Source organism: Oryzias melastigma, linkage group LG20 (genome assembly GCF_002922805.2).
Source record: "Oryzias melastigma strain HK-1 linkage group LG20, ASM292280v2, whole genome shotgun sequence".
Taxonomy (NCBI): domain Eukaryota; kingdom Metazoa; phylum Chordata; class Actinopteri; order Beloniformes; family Adrianichthyidae; genus Oryzias; species Oryzias melastigma.
The window spans coordinates 7,546,150-7,558,002 of record NC_050531.1 but is presented as its reverse complement, the minus strand read 5'-3'; the positions used below and the strand labels follow the sequence as shown (position 1 = coordinate 7,558,002).

The window sequence follows — 11,853 nt, the reverse complement described above, 5'->3', positions numbered from 1 at the left end:
GTTCTGAATTTTCTAGCCGCATAAAAAAATGTAAAAAAAGTCAAATTTTAATTACTTTGTTAAGTAAATAGTTTCCAAACTGAGATTTATTATTTAATTTTGATGCATTTGTTGATGAGAGTTGTACTTAATCCACCTGTTATACTATGTGAAATTGCTGTGCCACTTACTGGTAAGTAAAATGAAAGATCGATTGTCCGATTTATGGTTCTTAATTTTATACTAGTCAAACGTTTTAGAGCACCCTGATGTTTCTATCGTTTTTATTAGAAAGTATTTGGTGTAATGTCTTCTTTCACTCTAAAAATAAGCAGCTGGAGTTACAAAACATTCTTAATTAAAAAATCAATTATAAATCATTATGTGTTCAATTTATCACATTAACCACGTTTTTACAAAATTTCTTTCTGGGTTTTTGCCAAAAAATGTTTGAATCTGCCAGAAAGCTTCACTTTTACTCTTCTGTCCAGTTTATCCCAATAAGGATCACTTCTGGAGACTGTTGTGCCCACTTTTAAGTTTTGTTTTCAACGTTACCATCATATTTTTTTGTCCTCAGATAGTTCTAGTAGTGCTTGGATTTATGTTTTGGGTCATAATTTTGTTGGATGATCCCCTGGGAGGTAAGCACACATTTGGGGAATTGCGCTGTGCTGCAGAAAATTAAGGTGTTGGTTCAGGGTGCCAATAACTCTAGATCCAGCAAATCAGCTGCATATCATCACACTTTCTCCTCCATGTTTGACAACTGATGTCACACTGTGAAGCCACCCTTCACCTGGGTTCACACCGAACGCGTTTTGCAGTAATGTTGAGTCAATGGCACAGAAGCGATCCGAGGTCCTGCAGCCTGATTTTAGCGACTGGCGCGATGGTCTGGCAGCAGCAAGATTTGAGCGGTGTGGCACGCATAGGGTATTGCAGTCAGTTTAAATATCTGAATTTTGGCGAGGTTGCCCGTCAAACCTACCAATCAGGGACTCTGCTTTGGACACGGGACATTTTCAGTGACTCAGCGGGAAGAATACTAATCCAATGCAAGAGTTTTTGTCCTGAACTTTTCTTAACACACAAAGGCTTCAGGGTTGCTGGAGCCTGTCCCAACTACTGTTCAGCGAAGGCTACACCCTAAACAGGTCACCAGCCTGTCACACCTGCGGTAGCTCTCTATCTGTCGGCCAGCCAGTCATCTGGGGTTCCGGCAAACTTTGTGATATTTTCCTTATTTTTATCTCACTTCCATACATTGAAAGCGAGCTATATACAGACTCCACTCCATGTAGAGATCAGGCTAAAAACATTTGCTGGTAGCTCCTCCCACACTCAACCGCAGTGTCGAGTTCAGGAACACATTTTTGGCCAGCAGTGAATTTGCTGCTCAGCAAAGGAGAGGTGGCCGATGTAAATTTGATGTTCGGTGTGAATGCAGATTTACACCTTTTTGATGGGATATAAAGATTGAACCAGAGATTTATAATTCCAGATCTAGAACACTTTCTTCCGCTCTTTAGTAGTCCAGCAATTGTTTTCTAGACAGGCAAGTCTTTTTTTCCTGACATCTTACCTGGAGTTTTCTTCCTGCAATTCATCCTGTCAAACCTACAGCTCAGTCTTTCTCCCTACTGAAAAAACTGACTGACTTACAACAAAAGTGTACCAACAGATTTTACACACATACCTGTTGTGCAGCAATTCATTTTTTAAAGAAAACCATTGAACACACCTCACCGTACACAAACTTGGATTTTTTTTTTCCACTAATGTCCTCATTACCAGTTTCCTGATCGGATGATCAAAGCTTCTCATGATTGTTGGCAGATTCGTTTCTCACTAGCATCTTCTAAGGAGGATAAGGGAGGAGAGCGCGCCTTTACCCAAGTCTGACTACAGGTTGGAAGAGAAGATGCCATGCTTTTAGCATTAGCCACAGTCTGCAAAGAAAATAATAAAAAAAAGCTTTGTAAATTAGTTTTTAAGTGTTTTGCCAGATTTAAATAGAAATAAATACAAGAAACAATTATGAGGTTCCCCAAGGATCAATCTTGGGCCCACTACTTTTTAATCTGCTGCCATTTGGGGACATTATCAGCAGGTATTGTTTTCATAGATAAGCTGATGATACACAACTTTACATGGATGTGTCTCCTGATGACAAAGAGTCTTTTAAACAGTTTTTAGACATAAGGCCATGGATGGCAGAGTCCTCCTATGTGTTTTATCATTTTAATTTTTTGCCTTTTAAATTTGGAAAATGTTTTTTGCAAAGCACTTGAGCTACTTTTAGAGGAAAAGTGCTCTAAAAATAAAGTTTGATTTGATAATATATTACATATTACAATGGAAATATAAACAGTTAAATGTATTTTTATAAAACTATATTTATTTCTATATGCTTATACACACAAAAAGAGGTTGCAAATAAGATTTTATATCTATTGAGTGGATAACTAGGGTTTTTTTTGTTTGTTTTATAGCAAATGCATAATGAAAGAAAATATGAAATATAGTTAGTTGAGTAGCTGTCAAAGCAATATCTAAGAGAAAATGAAATATATTTTCAGATAATCATGTAGAATTTGAGCAGATAAAAGAAACATTTTCAGTGTGGCCTGCTGTGCAGCAGTCTCCGGTGTGCATCTCAAGTCCAAATAATTTAAGGCGAGCATCCACACCTGTGGTACTCGTTACGCAAGCACACATTTTAAAAATCTCCTTCAGGATGCAGACCAAACTTGGAGCGCCGTTCATGAGATGGAATTTTTACTCTGCCAACATCCTGTCAAAAAAGAAAAAAAAACCCTCCATCTCCTTAATTTACTGAATCTCCCTGCCTTATTCATTGTCCAGTACTGCCTGCCTAAGCACATCGTAACCTAACACCTTGCCTGTCTGCACCTACTGCTGCTTTTGCCAGCCACTGACACACACTGATGCTGTAATTAGCTGTGGGTGGGAAAGTGCAGATACATATCATTAGGTTTATAGGACAGCAGCTTGCCAGTTTCAGCTTCTCTAAAATGATTTAAAGAGAACTGATTTAAGTCTGGTGTATTTATAGATCATGCAGAAAATGTAGCTTGCTTCAAAGATGTATTACTAAAAACAGGACATATTAGCTCAAATTTGTGCGTAAAGATGACTCAATCTGTCAACAGTTTCACAAATTGATGCTTTTGTTGGTTTAGATTCAGGCCGGGTTGCATCATTGCTTTTTAAAAGGCTACAAACCGGAGATGCAGAGTCAGCCGAGGGACAACAGCTTCATTCAAAGACGCTGTGCTCAGCTCACACTCGAGTGCATGACTTTCTTTACTGCTGACTCAAAGGCACACGCTGGCTCATTAACTTAAACCCCCATTCACCCCCATAATGAGACAGAGGACACTATGGTGCAACAAAAGTTAAGCAGCCCTGCCTTCTGTCAGCCGTCTGAAAGACCATTTGAGAGAGAAACGGCGTGTCAGAAAGGCTCGGTACATCCAGATTCTTCCTCAGGGCTGCTATTTAGATGTCAGATCGACTCTTTTATTTGCATACATGCAACCTTGAGAGATAATTCACAGAAGAAAAGCAACTCAACAAGGAAAATCCTAGTTCTTCTGTGCTTTTCTTCAAAATCGTATATAAGTTTGAATTGCAATAAGCATAAAAATTACATTTGATAAAATGAGACAAACGTATCCTTACATAACACTGCAATACAAAGTTCACTGTCTAAATAAAATTATAATATTAAGAATATTTAAGTCAAAAAATTGGTCAAATATGTTATGTAGAGGTGGAAAGACATTAAGGCGGATACCATTTGTTAAATTCCATAATTGTAAAACCCCAACATAATTTAACTTGTTAAAAAAGGTTCTAGATGGTGTTAAAGCAGCAGAAGATCTATGTGAAATGAGAACATGGTGATGCATTAAGCAAAATGTATACATAGAAAACCAGCACAAACATAGAGAGGTGGAAAAGCAACGAAATTAGATCATTTTTAGCCATGGCGGCCATTGGGTTGTCCATGAAATCTTGTATGGCTAAGTGGTTAATGGTCTGATGTGATGCTGGCTGACATTATAACAGGTACAGTTGAGTTGAAACTGGGTCTGAGTGGAAGGAAATATTTTTTATAAAGTAACAAACAGCTCTAAAATAACAGGAAAAGTTGGACCGGGTCTGAGTCTAACGGTGTATTCAGACTGGACACATTTGGTTCACTTAAAGTGAATCAAAATTTGTGTCCCCCAAAAATTTTCTGTCTGAATTCACACCAAGCGGACCCTGATCCGTGACCAGGAACCACTCTTGGACTCATCTTTCGAGGTGGTTTTGGTTTATTTTTAATCTGGTTCGCTCCGAGTTTCCCCCGTGCTTGGAGCGGAACAACTGAACCAAAATTGACATCGTAACCGGAAATTATGGGATGGAAGCAAAGAGTCACGGACAAACGGGAAGCAGGGATGCAACAGCAACTCATTAAATGTGGTCAAATGAATGCAGGCTCATCAAAACAACTTTTAACGTGAAACACATTTCCAGTAGAAGGTAGTCTGGATACAGAACAAACGCAAGGTTCGAGTCCAAATTAAGCGGACTCGGTCCTGACCAACGGACTTTTCCAGTCTGAATGCACAATTAAAACTCTAACTTACTAAAACAGTTTTGCCAAAAAATTCAAACTTACATTCATCACAACTTGATTTAGTTCAATGTCAGATAAGTCTTCCTAGCAAATCATAAACAGAAAGTAAAGAAAAAAAATTCTTTAGTTCAATCAAGAAGTTTTAAAGTTTGGTCCAATCTCAAAAGTGCAATGTGAAAAATGTCCGTATAGTTAGACTATCAGTTAATTGTGACAGAAAAAATACATCTAGGAAGGTATTTACTTAACATTTTCTTCTATTTTGGTTTTGTTTTGTTGAAAATGTTGACATAAATAATACATATAAATCAAATATTGACTGTATCTTGCCAATAGTCATTTTCCTGAAGCTACAGCGGCTGACAGCATTACGTTCTGGTTGTAATAGCAGTACCTGAAGGCTGGTGATTTATGGGGACAGGCAAGTACTGCAGGACAAGGTCAGAGAAATGTACTACGACGGGAGCGGAGAGAAACTCTGGACTCTGCACCTCGAAGAGGAGGTGTGATGTTTGCATTAACAAGCGCGACGTGAATCACAGCTGCTCAGGAACGCCGTGCGGGAGGACATTTCCATCTGCGCAGACACAATTAAATGCAGAGCTAAATTAATGCTGCAGAGACGGTGACTGTGGTTTCTTAATCTACTGCAGTGGATTTTTGTACCTTAGGACTAAACAGCTTAGTGAAAAGAGCCAAAGTATTATACCTGAATTAACAAAAACACTTTACAGAGTCAAGTGGGTTACAATCTTGCAATTAACACCATCTAATTAGAAAGATTTGATATTCCAAAAGCAGCTTCGGAGTACTGACAGCTACTAGGGTGATGTTATTCTATCAAGTATCACTTAAACGAGGGAGTTAAAACAGAAAGTGGATGAAACGTTTGAGAGGAGGCGATACAAATGTCCACATGTGTGGATGATACGTGATGAACTGCATGCTGAGGCTTATGTGGAGGAGCAGTGGGACAGCTCCTCTGAATATGGAAATAATTATGCTAAAACTTTACAGCAAAATCACGCCACTTGGCAACGAAGGAAAAATAGTACAAATTCACACCTGTAATGAATAAATCAGACCTTCTTTGGCAACCTGAAGCTTAAAATGCAAGTAGTGGTGTTGATTGATGGAAAAAAAATCTGCTGGAGGGCCACCTTCTGGAAAAAAATATCAGTCCAACCTCACCGCATGAACCCCTGAGAGTTAGCCTGGAACGTGCATGCATGCTCAGGGGGGAACGCACTGGCTTATCCACTCAAGGACATCCAGCTTTCCAATAAGCAGAAAAACAAACTAAACCTGGAAGAAGCTTCACAAACAAAGATTATCTCAGCAATGTTGAAGTAACGTTATCAAGTTACAAAAGACGAAGATGGAAAACAAATAGAGTTAAGAACAATCTGGTGTTTTAATTGTGTTTTTGTGGCATTTTTTGGAGAAAAATTAAGCTAAAAAAATGTATTTTTTCAAATCGTTGTGAATTAGGAGGAGACAGAAAAGAGTTTATTTGTGATTTAGAAAAAACAATAGATGGGTCATAAGATTCCAGCTCTCAGCGATAGGGAGGGGAAGAGGGGGCGGGGTTGTTCCCCACCAACGGTCCCGCCCACAATTCAAAGGTGAATTTTTGCTGCCGCTTTGCAGAAACTATGACCCATTTCTTTTGATTCTGGAAGTTTGAAAAACTTAGAAAACTAAGCTAAAAATGAATCTTTACCTGACTGCTGCCCCTGAGACCCAGGGAGAGTATGGATGGACGGATGGATGAAAACGGCATAACCAGAAATAACAGACCATTGGGAACACTTCAAAAAAAGATCAAAAGATGATCGGAGTGGGATTTTAAGCTAAATTCACAGCCGTTTTCCTGTTTTTTGGCCTGTTCTACTTTTTCTGAATTCAGATGCAGAACTAACATTGAGACACTGGTCTCCTTCAGAGTGAGGTTCTGTTCATGTCAAGAAAACATAAGTGTGGAGCTCAAGTAAATGGAGGAAATGGATTAAGATCATAATGAGGAATGAAGTCAACAACCCACAGCACAAGACTGAAAGAGCGGAAATTGGAGAAGTTGAAGAATTTCTAACAGGACTTTGATAAAACCTGATAAGTCGAAAGTTGAGGACATCCACAGTGTTTCTTGCATTTTTTTTCCTCCACTTTTGTCCTTTTGGAATGTTTCTGTCTCTGTTTTGTATTATTTTCTACTGGAGTGGGAGGTTTTTCAGTCTTTCCTTGTTTTTTCCCCTCCAATCTTTATTTCCAGAGCACCTGATTGGACGAGGACCTCCAACCTCCAGCTCAGGATTCAAATACTGCCACATCATATGTTGTGTTATTTTTCTGTTGTGTTCCTCTGCTTTTAGTGAAAAAACCTCTTAGGACTATAGAGGCTCTGTAAATGTAGCACATTTTAAGGAAAAAAAAAATCCGATTTTCAGACATGCTTCGCTTTAGCCAAAGAAAATCAGTTAAAGTGGTCTAAGCATTTATTTTTAAGGCATTTCTGCAGCTACCTTATTTTTGGAAACAGCAAAGACATTTCAATGAGTCAACATGCAAGCACGAATCTAAAATACACCTAAAGTAAAATGTGTTAAAAACAAAGAAAGACACAATTGATATGGAATCAATATCCCTCCTGAAAGAAAATAGAGCTAAAAACATTAGAGTTTAACCTGAACTCCCTTTAAAATGTCAGTTTAACTCTTGGTCTTAAAATCTGAAGCTTGTCCGCCTCTCTGTTGGACAGGGAGCTGTTTCATTGGAAATGAGCCTGAAAGCTAAAAGCTTTGCCTCCAATTTCTGACCTTGACATTCTGGAAGCTACAATTAAGTCTCTGCTTCCACTCTTTAGCTGTCAGCTTCTTTCAGATCTACAGGGAATATTAAGATTTTTACAGCAGACTGAACTTTGCCCTTTAAGATTTTATATGTTAAGCAAGGAGGAGGATGTTTCAGAACCTTTCAAAACTCTCCGTTTAACATTTTGGATCACTTGAATGGTTTGTTTGGGCTCCCGGCTATACGTGCATGGCAGCAATCCAATGTAATTAAATGGATCAGTTTCAACCTTTTGTAAAATTGTAAAAAGTGTATGAAAACTAAAGTCGGTCCAAAACCCAGATCCCTACAAAGTAACAATATATATATATATATTAGAAGCCTAGAAAGACTTTAATTACCTATAAGTTGATCATGGATTAGCTTTAAAGTATTTTCTTCAAAGCAAATTGATTTCTGTTCTGACTAAGAGAAGAAGTGATGAGAAAATCCTTAAAACAGACTGAAAGGGATCAGAAAATATTGTTTTTTTAACCCCTGCTATCTGATTTCCTCAGATCCATAATAAATTACATCATCAACAAATGTTAAAAATTAGTATTTTCCAAACAAATGACAGAACTGCTTCAAAATTGTTGCTTCTTAGCAACTCCAGTTCAACAAAAGCAGGATGTTATTTTTATAACTTCCTTCTTTCCAGATGCTTGTTATGCACAGTTCGGCTTGTGTCTGTTTTGGATTAACACTTTCGTTCTAAACAGAACAAAAGTTTTTGGAGTCAAAAAGGTGACTAGAAGCAGCCACAAAATGCTGATGTGTGGGAGTGAAAGTTGGGAAGCTGCCATCCGCTATTTCCACGACTCCAGGGTTTCAGGAAGCAAGTTTGATCACAGTTGGTTTAATTATCGGTCTCAGAATAGATATATAGAGACTTTAATGATCCCAAAGAGAAACTGTTGGGTCTGCTGAAGACCACATACAATATAAAAAAAAGGATAAAATAAAATGTAAAACATCATAAAATAGTTTAGAATTCTAAATAATAAATATGAGGTAAACAATTAAAAATATGATGTATATTTTTACTTATAACACAAAGCAGTGCTACTCTGGTGTTTTACTCTATTCTTCCAACAGTAAAATCAAATGGGTCTTGTTACAAAGAAGCAAAAGTGGTAAGTAAAAATTACAATAAAAGTCTCTTTACTATCATAATTAATGCATATTCAGCATTAATTAACTATTTAATAAATAGTAAATAAACTCTTCAGTATTACTTGAATTACCAAGTATATACCCTAATGCACGGGTGTCAAACTCACAGGGTCAAAATCCAAAACACACCTTTTTGTTGCGGGTCAATTAACATTTATTGAACAATCTAAAACTAAATTCTTAAAACTTTAAAACATTACTATAAATAATAAAAAGGCAGGAATGTTATTCCAGAAAAAAATTAATTAAACTTTAAATAAGTTTCAATATTTTACTCTTTATAAAAATATTTTTTTTCAAAATTATAAATTTTGGAAATAAGCACAAGATAACATCAGGCTATTAATAACAGTAAAATAAAATGATCTGGAGGGCCGGATAGAATTACTCGGAGGGCCGGATCCGGCCCCCGGGCCTTGACTTTGAAACATTTGTCCTAATGCATTAGTTAGTAGTTAACCTTTATTATTTAGTTATTTAATTTTACTCAGTGCATTCCAAAGCTTTAATTAAAGCTGTCTTGTGCAACTGTTTAACATTTATATGTTAATTATTTTTTTAAAGCTTTAATAATGTCTAAAGTAATCATGAACTATGTTCTTTTTTTCTTTTTTTTCTAAGACAGGAAGGAATAAGTAACTCAGGTTTTATGTAACTTTGTTTAGCTAAACTAACCCTTAATAAATGCCAAAAAGCCTCATAAGCAAGAATTATTTTTTATTTATAAATTGATTATTCAAATCTTTTTTTAAAGTGCGAACAGTTATCACTTTGACAACTTCTGTCCATCATTATTTCCTTCTTTTTTTGTAAATATTTGTCCCTTCAAAAATGCTTAACAGTGGTAAATAAACCTTATTTATTCACAACCCCTTCAACTTTGTAAAACAGTATTTCTGTCTTTTTTTCTGGTTTAAATATCACTTAAAATAAAACAAACCTTTTCAGTAAAATGTAAAGACTGATTCAATACAATAAATCTTGAGTTATCTTATTGATATCTTTAATGAAACAAGTTTTGTTTTTCCTTTTATTTAATATTTTTGAGTGAAAGTTTTATTTGTGAACGTGGCTGGTTTTGTTTCAAGTAACAAACTTTCTAGTTTTGAATTGATTAATTTGACTCATAACATGTGTACTTGTAATTTTTAGGACAAATTTGTCTTAAATTACCAGAATAATGTACAAAAATATGAGTTTTTTCACCTAATTTCAAGATTTTATTTTATCTTAAATGGGCAGGTGATCACAATTTATTGTAAGAAATCTTAGGAGGTCAAATTTGTTCCTTTGGCAGATTTTTTTCTCTTATAAAAAGGGGGAAAATATTTTATTCATGATTTATTAACATGTTTTTTACTTTTTCTCCTGTGAAGCAATTGCAAACCAAACATTTCACACATTATAATAAACTCCAGACACATTTTATTATGATTTACTGGTTTTGTTTTGTTGCTCATTTCTCTTTTTTTGGTTTCTGCACAGGCAGTCTGTGACTCCGCCCACTCTCCTACCTATATGATCCTCTGGAGCAGTCACAGCTGCCTGCACTTTACTAATCGACCCTCTCTGCATTTAAGGAACTCTCTCTGAGGCCTCAGTTTTGGCTCATTTTGTGTATTTTCCCGTCGCCTGAGTTTATAAATTATGGTGAATAAAACCTTGCGATTTATGCTACAAATGTGCTTAAGGTTCTTCATGCATCTGGGTTTCCTCCTGGCAAATATACTATGAAATGTAAAGCATTTTACTTACCCACCAGTCATGAACCTACACAGTATATAAACTAAGTATAAAAATATGATAAAATTCTATAAACATTACTAAACTAAACTGCTCCCCATTTGCTTCTGTTTTTTATTTATTTTTATTTTTTATTGGCAACTGATTGTGAGAAGATTCCAAACCCACGTACCAAACTACTGAACTGACTGTTTTCCTGCAATATTTATTGGCATTGTTAGCTATAGAACAAAAAACAACTCTAGTAGGAAGAGTACAAACATTTACTCCAAGTCCAACATCTTTACGAGTGGTTCTGCTACTGGAATTTAAAAAAAAAATAGCTGTAGGAGAGGAAGGAGAAAGTCACAGAAGAATCTCCTGGTTCTAAAACACCTCTAGCACTAACAGATTGACTGGGGAGAAGAGGCAGCAGAGGTGAGATAACCTGATGACTGATAGTAGGGAGCTAGGTGTGGGAAAAAGTGAGACGCATGGATGTAATGCTAATATTAAAGCAGTAAGGCTGAGCTGTTCATCATTCCCTCTTCTGCAGAGGTAGGCTTAAAAACTGCAGCTATAACTTCAGCTAAATATGGAAACTGATGGTTAAATATTTGGTCAAAGTCAAAAAAATTCTGAAAGTCTTTTTTTATCTTGCTTTTCTTTCGTCTGTTAGAGCTGAATCTCTGAAAAAGTTAGAAATTATGGAAAAATGCAGTGAGATGCCGCACCATATGAAATCCTTGTTACCCAGGATGGAGGAGAAAGCCTCTGAAACACCTCAGTTTGGAAAAGAAGACAGCCTGGAAGGAGTGAAAAGTCTCCCACAGTTTGTGCAGAAAATCCCACATGGTGGGACTTTTTTTTTTTCATGTTGGGAAAAGGTTTCGGAGCTTTGGAGGTGAGGATAAAGAACTTTGAAGAATCCAAACATGGCTGTGGAGAAAAACCTAACCTTTATCAGTGACAAGCACATGTAGGAGTTAAAACACCAGCTAACTGGATGCCCCACTTGGTGTCTAACTCCCACACACCACAGTACAGGACTGATTAGTGCATGAAGCCGTGAGCATGCAGCATGCACGATTGAAACTGCAGTTTTTTGGGGGGTTTTGACCTGCAAAAAAATAAAAAACAAAGATGTTTGGGTTTATATTTCAATCCTAAATATCTTAATTTAAAGCTCCACTCCAGTCATCTTTTGATCTATTTTAAAAGAGAGTGGTCTTTTAATCATGACTCTGCAATTTTTGGCCAAAATCAAAAAACAATGTTGCTTTCTAGGACATAGTTTCTGAGGAGCAATGGAAGTTTGTGCAGAGCAAGCCTGCAACTTTTACCCATCATCCCTTTGTTTACACTTTCTCCCGCTAGCTTACAGCTTCTCACTCCCTCAACATGATACGGTACGGTTTGGTAATTTGAACGTTTCCATTATGAAATGAACCCATTAAACCAGGGGTGTCAAACTCAATCATACAGAGGGG

General features: G+C 36.7%; 1 long non-coding RNA gene across 1 annotated transcript in view; it reads right to left on the bottom strand.

Annotated features, from left to right (window-relative positions):
* The window catches only part of LOC112150993, a 59,226-nt gene that overhangs the window by 4,241 nt on the left and 43,132 nt on the right, over nt 1-11,853 (bottom strand). The window lies entirely within an intron of this gene.